Source organism: Bolinopsis microptera, chromosome 13, assembly GCF_026151205.1.
Source record: "Bolinopsis microptera isolate Bmic1 chromosome 13, MBARI_Bmic_1.0, whole genome shotgun sequence".
NCBI lineage: Eukaryota > Metazoa > Ctenophora > Tentaculata > Lobata > Bolinopsidae > Bolinopsis > Bolinopsis microptera.
Genome location: NC_087084.1, coordinates 3,028,435 through 3,038,485, shown reverse-complemented (window position 1 = coordinate 3,038,485; position 10,051 = coordinate 3,028,435). Strand labels below are relative to the sequence as shown.

Sequence of the window (10,051 nt, the reverse complement as noted above, 5' to 3'; positions counted from 1 at the left end):
TAATATAATATGTTCTAAGATATAAAATATCTACTAAAATAACATATAATATCTACTAAAGTAGAAAATATCTAAAATATATCTAAAAATAGAAAATATCTTCTACTCACAGAATCTGAGCACCAACTACAAAGAGGATCGTGCGCAATACAGTCAGAACATGTCAGTTGTCTGTGGCACTTGTCGTATCCTCTAAACTCATCTGGAAATAAAGTGCTAGTTTCATCATGTGTAATTTGAAAGTTCAGTAAATTACTCACCAATACCTACTTGTACTACTTTAGTAATATCCCCTTTAAAGGTGACATCATCAAAGATACAGTGCAATAAGATAATATCGTACAATTAATGCAGATACTAGTCTATAATAAACTTACATGAGTAGATGACAGTCAGGGTGACCAGCAAACAGAAGAATATAACCTTCTTGATCATGCCTAAATTAAGTGTTATAAGGTACAAAAGAGTTCTAATGATATCACAGTACAGCTAAATACCTTTTGTGTTAAGGATACAAAAGTAGGAAAACCAAGATTTTTAATTAAAAAGATAATTTGGTTATGATTAGACGGCCTAGAACACTCAATACTACAAGATGTTGCCAGGATGGTGAAAATCACGATTAGAGAAAACACCTAGATGCTATCAGTGATTTTATCTTTCATCGTAGCCATTTGTGATTTATATTTTGTTGCAATATAGTTTCCCTCTGAGTGATTGATTTGGGAATGGCCTGCAAAGCCAGTCAATATTTACTCAAATAATGTATAATTATAATAATATGAAATCCACACACAAATACGCAAATATGTATATGATTGATATTATAATTTAAACTCAAAAATCAATTTCGGATATTAAAATAATTTAAAGGCGCTGATCTGCAATCAGCAGATTTATTAGGCCAAGAAATTGAATCATTCATGCTTCATCCTAGATGATTCATATTATTATTTATTAAGTCTCAATTGTGTTCAGATGTGTAAAATTTGATCACATGACTTGATGTGCAAATACCTTCATGTCTGGTACAGTAAATGGAAGTTAATCCCAAACTGTGATAAAAACAAGACTGAATGTATTATGATTGCACCAACATCCTTGACCTGATGTCACAACCTTTAGACTATTCATTGTCGGTAATCGATCCATAACATATACATGCATAAAATCAACTGTTCTTGGACTAAGCATCGACAACAAGCTTACCTGCAAGGGTCACACAAAGTTAAAACTCAAACAATGCTGGTTTGCCTGGCACAGGATCACCCGCCACAGAGGTCTGAATGCAAGCTCACTCAGAATGCTCTTCAGAACAGTAGTTCTCACAAAACTTCTATATGCTGCTCCTATATGGCTAAAATATTACCTAGATACTTTCAAAGACTTTTATGCCAGGGTCCTCTTGAAGATTAGCGGATCCACTCACCACCCTCCCAAAGATTTGACCTCTGTCAAAGGGTCAAATACTGGATAACATTGATGAAAGGAGCAAAAAGGACGAAAAGTTCTTTCCTCGCTACTCAAGTAGAAGCACAGACACCAAAGTTATGTCTCTTTTATATTACACTCTTATATTACACAGCCATGACATCACCTTGGCACTATTTCTGGCAAGGGTGGCCAGCAACTGCGACCCTCAAAGTCCAACTTGCCATTGGCAAGTCTAATACCTGGCAAGTTGCCAGGTATTAGACAACAGCTACTACAGAATTTTTCTCCTAGGTCCACTGTACCAAATAAAGTTTTTTAAATAAAGAATATTTCCTCAAGTTTACGTCTAGCTAACTAATTCGTGGTTTAAGCTCTTATTTTATTTATGATTAAAGGAATGTAAAATAAAACTTTTCGTTTCATTGTACAGCTGCTCCTACAGAGAAACCCAATAAGAGCATTCCACTAGTGCATCATTACCTTCTGCTCTCTAGCACAAATTGCTATTGGTGAACTATCATAAATATGAGTATTATAGTACTCTCCTTGCTCATTTCCTTGTGACATTACTTTCCCTTCAGCCTCTACAACTCACTCTGCTGCCTCATATTCTGGACCTTGTGATCTTTATTTTAGTTGAGAATTCTCAACACTCACTTCCAAGTCGAGTACTCTCAACCCACTTAGTCCACATGCCTAACAAACTTAAAACACAGTATTTTAATGGTCTAAACTCACAATACTCGCCAAAGAAAGCTTAACAACAATTTAGGTGGCTGCATTTTATTTTGATATAAGTAGGTCCTACTATGTAGCGCTCGATTTTTAAAGTATGGTATTATATATATAAATCCGTTCAAATATGAATTAAGCGCGCGGCGCGCCAAAAGAAATATTAAATATGCGCGCGCATTTTTTATTCCAACGGTCAAGTAAAATTTTAAGCATATCATTTTAATACTAAAAAGTAAATACGCATGATAAAATTTGTTACTGGGTTTTTGCGCCCTGTGCATACTAAATCAATTTATGCTGTACAATGAAATTTCGAAATTGTTCAAAGTCCGGCTCGGCGCCTTATTAATTATTACTATATACTTAACAATATAACTAAATTCATACTGGGCGGCGCTAAGCCCAACGCGAGCTGACTACTCAGAATGCGCGAGCACGTCAACATAAAATTTTTCGCGCCCTACAAACTTCGGTAGACCTTATAATTTGCAACTGAACGCTTGCGTATGTCGTAGTTCAAGCTGCGCGCGCGGTATGAGTATTTTCATTGCATCATACAACATAAATTATCGGATTATAAGTGATAAGTAGAAGCTATTTGTACAGGGATTTTCTCATCGATACTTTAAATGACTAATCTTTAAAAAACAAGGTCGATTCTTATACAATTACAATATATTTTGCATATGCGCGTTAAATCAATTCGTTATCATGTAATAATGTGTGTCATACTTAAAGCTAGTAATATTTGTGTATGGATTTTCATTCTAAAACATGGAAAGATTTCATCAATTAATGTAACTTGGTACCATATGGTTTATTTGATCTTATATGTTATCGATTTATATAGTTTTACGTTATCGTGTATCATGTATTGATAGTTATACATTATTATTATACAACGAGTCCAACCCAGCGCGCGTTTTGGTAGTTTATAAACCTACAAATAATTTTATCCCCTGATAAACTCCAAGATATTATACATCAACGGATTATAATCTCATTGTATAGTCACATAACATGATACCATGACCTAAATTTTGACAAATGGCTAAGCTCTTGACAAAAATTATAACCTGTAAAAGTCATAAAAATGATAACTTCACATAATCGGGTGGAAATCATGCTTTTTAAAATTTTTCACGAAAGTTTTTAACAGCATATTGTTTATCACATTTTTTTACACAAGATTTGAATCATGTTGTAATTTTGTTTTCCAATATTTTGATCAAAAATAATTTTTATTTGGATTTCAAAGTACGCACTACGCCGCGCAGTTAGTGGTTAGAAATCGTAATTATATTATATTAGGAGATTTGAGATTTAATCATTATTTTCACAAGTGAGTCGATATATTGCAATCCCATCTCTTTTCGTTGCTGCTCACAGCATAGAGCATCAATGCTCAAACCGTATATCTAGTTGATAGTAAAGTAGTATAGAAGTAGTAAAGTAGTATAGAAGCTGTTTCGTTGCACATTGAAATACAGATATTACTAAATGATCTTGAGAGGTTATTTAATGTAATCGATTTAGTGTTACTGCCTTTAAGCTGTGATGTGCTACTAAAACTTGTTCTAGTATAGAAAAGCACAGCGGATTTTGCTATCATGTTACACTTTTGTAGATCAGGATCGAATTTGAACGTATTACTCCTAAACAGATTATTTCAATCCTGCATTATATGGAAATATCGATAACCCATTCGAGCCTTTTTTTAAATGTGTTTATGTTTTTGAAAAAGTATATTATTGTGATACTTCCATGTATTAAATCGTTTAAATGGTATGGTAAAGAACAGTACACAGATACTTATTCTTTGATGCCCCGAAACACATTCCTAGCTCTAGATCTGCCTTACATTTCAATAATGGCTCTTTCATCACATTTGCTTGATAACTGCTGATTTGTAATGCTTAAAATTGATCCCACTCAGTTTGACTATCTTAGGTTAGCTGTAATATCGAACTCGACAGTAGCTTCCTCTGTCATGTCGGAGATCTCAGGAGACGACTGGGTATTTTGTGTCAAGAAGAGGTTAACCTCCCACTTAACAAGATAAACATCAAATTCATAGGTTTGTCTCTTTTTTGATGGTTACTGATACAGCAGTTCATGTGTTTAAAATGTATGGGTTAAATTCTAATTAAATTCGGTAATAAATATTACTGCAAATGTTGTAAACGGTAAAACCATTGTGTATAAGACAGTCAATTACCTCAGGAGTGCCAAACAGGGACCGTTTAATCGAGATGACTTCTCTGATGACAGAGATGTGGAAAAGACTACGTCCTTCTCTGGAAAACTACAAGGATAAAATACCCACCTTCTTCGGGAAAAAGTCCATCATATGCGAAAGGTAAATCGTTTATTTTTGAAAACCCGATCACGATCAAAGCATATACAATTTGGGCATGTCCCAGCCAACTTAAGCCGAAAATCTGGCTTTGAAATCTTTAATTTGAAAACACCCAAAAATGTAGTTAATATACCCCTCCACCATACCAGATCGATTTTAAGTCAGCCAAGGCATAATTGATGCCCAAAAAGCCTGTTCCAAATTTGTCTCAATTCTGTTCCAGAATCCCAACTTCTCTGAAACCAAAATGGAACATTGCCCACAAAGCCTTTTCTGAGGATGCTAGGGCCACCAAACTTTTCAAGGACACTCCTGGTATCGATACCAATCGATTCTGATCGCCTTCAACTCAGTTTAGGCGATTTTAGGGTAAAGTTCATTTTTGTTCATTTCATGAACCAGGGGATCATTTTGCACTAAAAAGGTTTTTTTAAAGTTGAACAAAAAATGTCACAATTTGATGTGTGAAAATAGTGCTTTCGATGTGAAACTGGATGATTCTTGACGCACCCTATCCCTTCGGTGGAGTATTACATTTCAAAGAAAAAAACTTCTGAGTTGCTGAACATGTTAGTAAACAATATGCCCCTCTACCATACCATATCGATTCCATGCCAGTCCAGGCATAATTACCGCTAAAAAGCATGTTTCTAAATTTGTGTCAATTGTTTCCACCATCTCAACTACTCTGAAACCAAAATAGAAACATTGCCCCAGAGCCCTTTCTGAACATGCTAGGCACACCAAACTTCTCAGGGACACTCCTGGTATCAATACCGACCGATTCCAATTGGTTTTAGCCCAATTCAGGGGATTCTAGGAAAATGTTCATTTTGTGTTCATTTCATTCATTCCATGAACCAGGGGAGTATTTTGCACTTCTAAGTGGCTGGAAATGTTAGTACATGTGTCCTTCTACCATACCAGATAGATTCCAAGTGGACACGTTCAAAAAAAGGTGGCACTAGAGATTGATTTTTTTTAAATGAGTTTTAAAAATGGTCATTGCTCTTTGTTGGTTGATATATCTATCTATACCTTTAGAAATTCGATTAAATTTCATGATCCTGAAATCACGGAGTCTGTAGTGCTTATATCACAGGAGTTATCGTTATTTGTGTGCCAATGATTCAAAAATCACACAATTAGAAATGCAAGATGAATCAACACTAGATAATCTGAAAAGTACTATTCACAAAGACGCCAAAATTGATATGGTGACTATAATGCATGTAAGGAATAAAATGTCTTATCTGAAATTGTTATTGGTGCCAAAATGATTCAAAAATCACAACTTAAACATTGGAAATGAGCCTATTTTGAGCAGTGATTATTGAATCATCTTACGTTTTTATTGGCTTTCTATCATTTTTTAGGGTACAAAATAGTATTAAATAGTATTAAAACCAGTTAATATGATTCAAAAATCACATTTTCGTTATTGGTGCGCTATTAAGTCTCACTATAGTAAGCCTTAAATTAAGTGCACAATATGACAACATATATCCATTCTATGGTTCTTATTATGTGATTTTTGAATCCATGTCTAAGCTTATACCATATTGAAGGCCTTTGAGCGATAATTTTTGATCTGGGTGGTTAAATGATTCAAAAATCACACAAATCTGGCTACCAACTATGTAATTTTCTTTAAAGTATGACAATTGAATCATATGTAATGTTCAAGTTGTAATGACATTTTGAAAAGAAAGGTAATGAATCGATAATCACATTTCAAAAATTCAATTAAGTATTATACGTAACTGATTGATTCATTTGTCACAGTATGGAGACAAAATTATCATGGCTTGAGTAGTAAAAGTACTTGCCTAGTTTAATCAGTTTAAAATCAGTGTTTTGTGATTATTGATTCCACTATTACTCTAATAACGAACTTCTCCATGACCATAAACAAGTGCAGTGTCACAACAAATTACTGCAGATTTACTATGAATACCAACCTGATATAGAGCCAAAAAGTGATGTTGTTGTTGTGAAACCAGTATTTCTGGTACCCATAGGGGATTTGAAATCAACTTATAAATCAAATGTCATTCCTCAAAGTATCATAATCAAACCCCGGGCGAGTCCAAAATTAGAAACCTGAGTATTGATTCATATGAAATATGAATGTCTCTTTAACGATAAAATTTCCTGAACCAGATCTGACTCGCTATGTCTGTTCAGACATGTTTGTCTGCCAGATCGTGGTACCTGAGTCCCTTCATTGCCGTGCATTGAAATCACACAATAACACACAAAGCTAGAATCACGGCAAATCGACATTCATCGCTTTTTCATCGGAGTACTAATGGACAGTGTTCAAATGGACAGTGTACATTCCCCTGATACAGCATCATTTCAATACATGCTCATTTATGTGATTTTTGACTCATTATGGCACTTTTAACCATCTAAATTCTCTAAATATTAGTTAGCATGATATAATTGTGATTGATAGAGTTCATTGTTACAATCATTCCGTTGATATTCATATCACATTCATCATTCTAAAATACTTAGTCAGAATTAACCCTGTATGTGATAATTGCATCGTAACTCCACATTTAACCGGTGATTCTTTGCACTTTTAACACTCAGCTATCTCAAAAAGGTTCAATAATCACATTGAGAAGCAGGACACACTCACAGAATGTAAATTCATCATTAGAGGTGCAAGAAATGAATATTTTGTGATTTCTGGCTCATATCTGCACAATTAACAGATATAAAGAGATGAATGACTTTATTATGTGACATTTGAATCTTTTTGGACCACATTAAAATTTGGTTAACTTTCATAGCATACTCCTTGAGATCCAAGTATTTTAAAATGCTTCACACAATTTTGGCAGTGAAAAATCAATCTCTAGTGCCACCTTTTTATGAACGTGTCCAAGTCAGTACAAGCATAAATACGGCTGTAAAAGCATGTTTCCAAAATTGTATCAAATGTTTCCACCATCTCAACTACTATTTTCATTTTTGTTCATTTTCCATACATTCCATGAACCTGGGTAATGTTATTTGAGTTTTGATGGCTCTTAGGCCTAGTTTTTACCTACATCCATCTTAGAAAACCGAATTGAGGCTTCCCAGCACTTAAATACAGCCAATACTTCGATGTGCCCATGTTCCAAAAATCTGGATTCTCAGGAGGATTATTGTGCCAAAATTGGGACATTTTGGAACATTGGTAACATCGGTTCTAGACATGCAATGATTCTCAAACTTGGTTTGAGTGGTCCTAGGACTAATATAAACACTTTCCGACCCATTTTAAACCATTCTGAGCACTTTGAGAAGAATGTTCATTTTCGTTCATTTCTGGTCATTCCATGGGTAGTTTTATACGACTTTTTATGGTTCCTAGGCCTAGCTTACGGCTATATCCATCTTAGAAATCCGAACTGAGCCTTCCCAGCACTCAAATACGGCCAATACTGTGATGTGCCCATGTTCCAAATTTATGAATTCATCTACTGCATCTTCTGATGGCGGCTGGCGCGAATTCGATTTTCGGTAAAAACCACATCAGTTTTCAAATTTGAGATATTTTTAGCGCGCGGCGCGCGCACTGCGTGTTAAATTTTAAATTTACGCCAGCTAGCAGGTGTCAGATTTACTGGTTATAATTGTGGGAAGTCCATCTATGTTTATTATTAATAATTTTTGGTTGACTATTTATTTTCCCCAGGAAACTTACTCACGTGCGAAAGACGAACTCTAAGAATTGGAGAATAACGGCAGTAGACAGCAGCTAACTTCCCCTGTACTCAACGACATTGAACAATAGACATGAAATGACTCGCTGACCCCCTACAAAGTACTTGTGCTCGGAGGCAGAATTTGGCATCGTTTGGGTCGAGAGATTTCCAAGGGTAATGATACAGTTAAACTGTATAAAAATACCTCTCAAAAACAACCTTCTCCTGGTCGGCCATGTCCCTCATCCTGCACTTGACCCCTGCAGAGGTCACAAGAACATCGGAGCACAAATGAGCGAGAAACGGGGAAGCCTTAGCTTCCGGGTCAAGGACTGCATCACTAGCACCTACCTATTGAACCTATTGATAGGTTTAAAAGTAGGCATCTTCACGCAATCTGCGGACCACCTCCTAGCAGCGAAATACGGATATACCCTCCCTATTACATGCGTTCAACCGGCACCCGAACCACACGCTGTTTCTTAGACACAACTTCCCACTTAAATCAGTGTCCTGTCGCATCAACTGGCATCGGCAAGTGGCGACACTGTGTAGACTCAACCCTGAGCTTGATCAGAATCTTCAGTCACAAACCTGACACCGTTTCGGGGCTTGCAATACGGTTTTCTGTCAGGCTCCCAGCAGTTTCTTTTGGACCACCATCTCATCTGACAATCACCCGAGGATACCTGCCAGAGCTCGCAATTTACGACGAGTTAGCTTATGGCACCTCTGGCTGTTAAGTGAAGTCATAAAGCTCAAACAGCTCTCATCTCCCATTCTCTCTTCCTAGACAGCAGACCTGGGAGAAACTCCTTCTAGCCGGACGTCACGCGTGATGTACGAGAAACTACGGACAGGTGTGTACCTATACTTTTTAAAATTACACATTTCGTCTGGATTGTGATTCACTGCAAAACAAGTCGCAGGTTCCAATTGTAGAACTATAAAATTTTAATAATTCATGGTTGATTATACGGCCTAAGCGGTATACAAATAAAGCGTTATTATTATTATTGCCTCTAATCCTCAGGGTACTCCTACTTGCGTGCGAAAGACAAAGGCAGCAAGAATCGAAGAACAGAACCCCGACCACACTGCTTGTGAGAAATGAGCAGCTCTTGATCTAGGACAAAAAACTTTCTTCTGTTTAATATCTAAAACGTGTTACGTGTGATATTACACCAACTTTTGATTAATAATACGAAACTTTATACCTTATAAAGTATGATATTTAAACACGAAAATTTACATTCTGAAATTGGTATAGTGTTCCTTTAACTGTTCCTTCAACTTTCATCGTAGCTTTTTTCAAAATATTCTTCAGTGCCATCAACAAACAGATTTTTTCATTTGACTGAACTGTGCCATATTTGATATTGCCTCTGTATTTTATAGGGAAAATTTTTTAAATCTTGCAAGTTGATGTAATTAAGTTTTAAGTTAACGTATTATAGATATGTTAACACTAGTTTATGTTTCAGTATTTAAATTGTTTCCATTTATAGTTTAACCGATCCCTGTTGTAGAGTTATCAGATCTTTACTTAGGATAAACAATATAATATGAAGTTCGATAATAATATTAATAAACATTAATTGTATTCACTGTTTTCTAGTCATCAAACTTCAGATCAGGAGGTGACCGGGACATGATTTTAGGCCTGACCGGGACCGGGATACAAAATGTGACTTGACCGGGACCGGGACTGAGATTATCAATTTACCGTGACCGGGACCGGGACCAATAATTTCTGGGATTTCTATCTTACCGGGACCAGGACCGGGACCAACAATACAATTTTTTCGGGATGACC

General features: G+C 35.9%; 1 long non-coding RNA gene across 1 annotated transcript; it reads left to right on the top strand.

Annotated features, from left to right (window-relative positions):
• Nucleotides 1-3,755: 3,755 nt before the first annotated feature.
• Nucleotides 3,756-9,827, top strand: LOC134824661 (uncharacterized). Its single transcript, XR_010161453.1, has 4 exons — nt 3,756-4,246; nt 4,393-4,528; nt 8,226-9,095; nt 9,269-9,827. It is a non-coding gene; the product is annotated as an uncharacterized LOC134824661 (long non-coding RNA).
• Nucleotides 9,828-10,051: the final 224 nt, after the last annotated feature.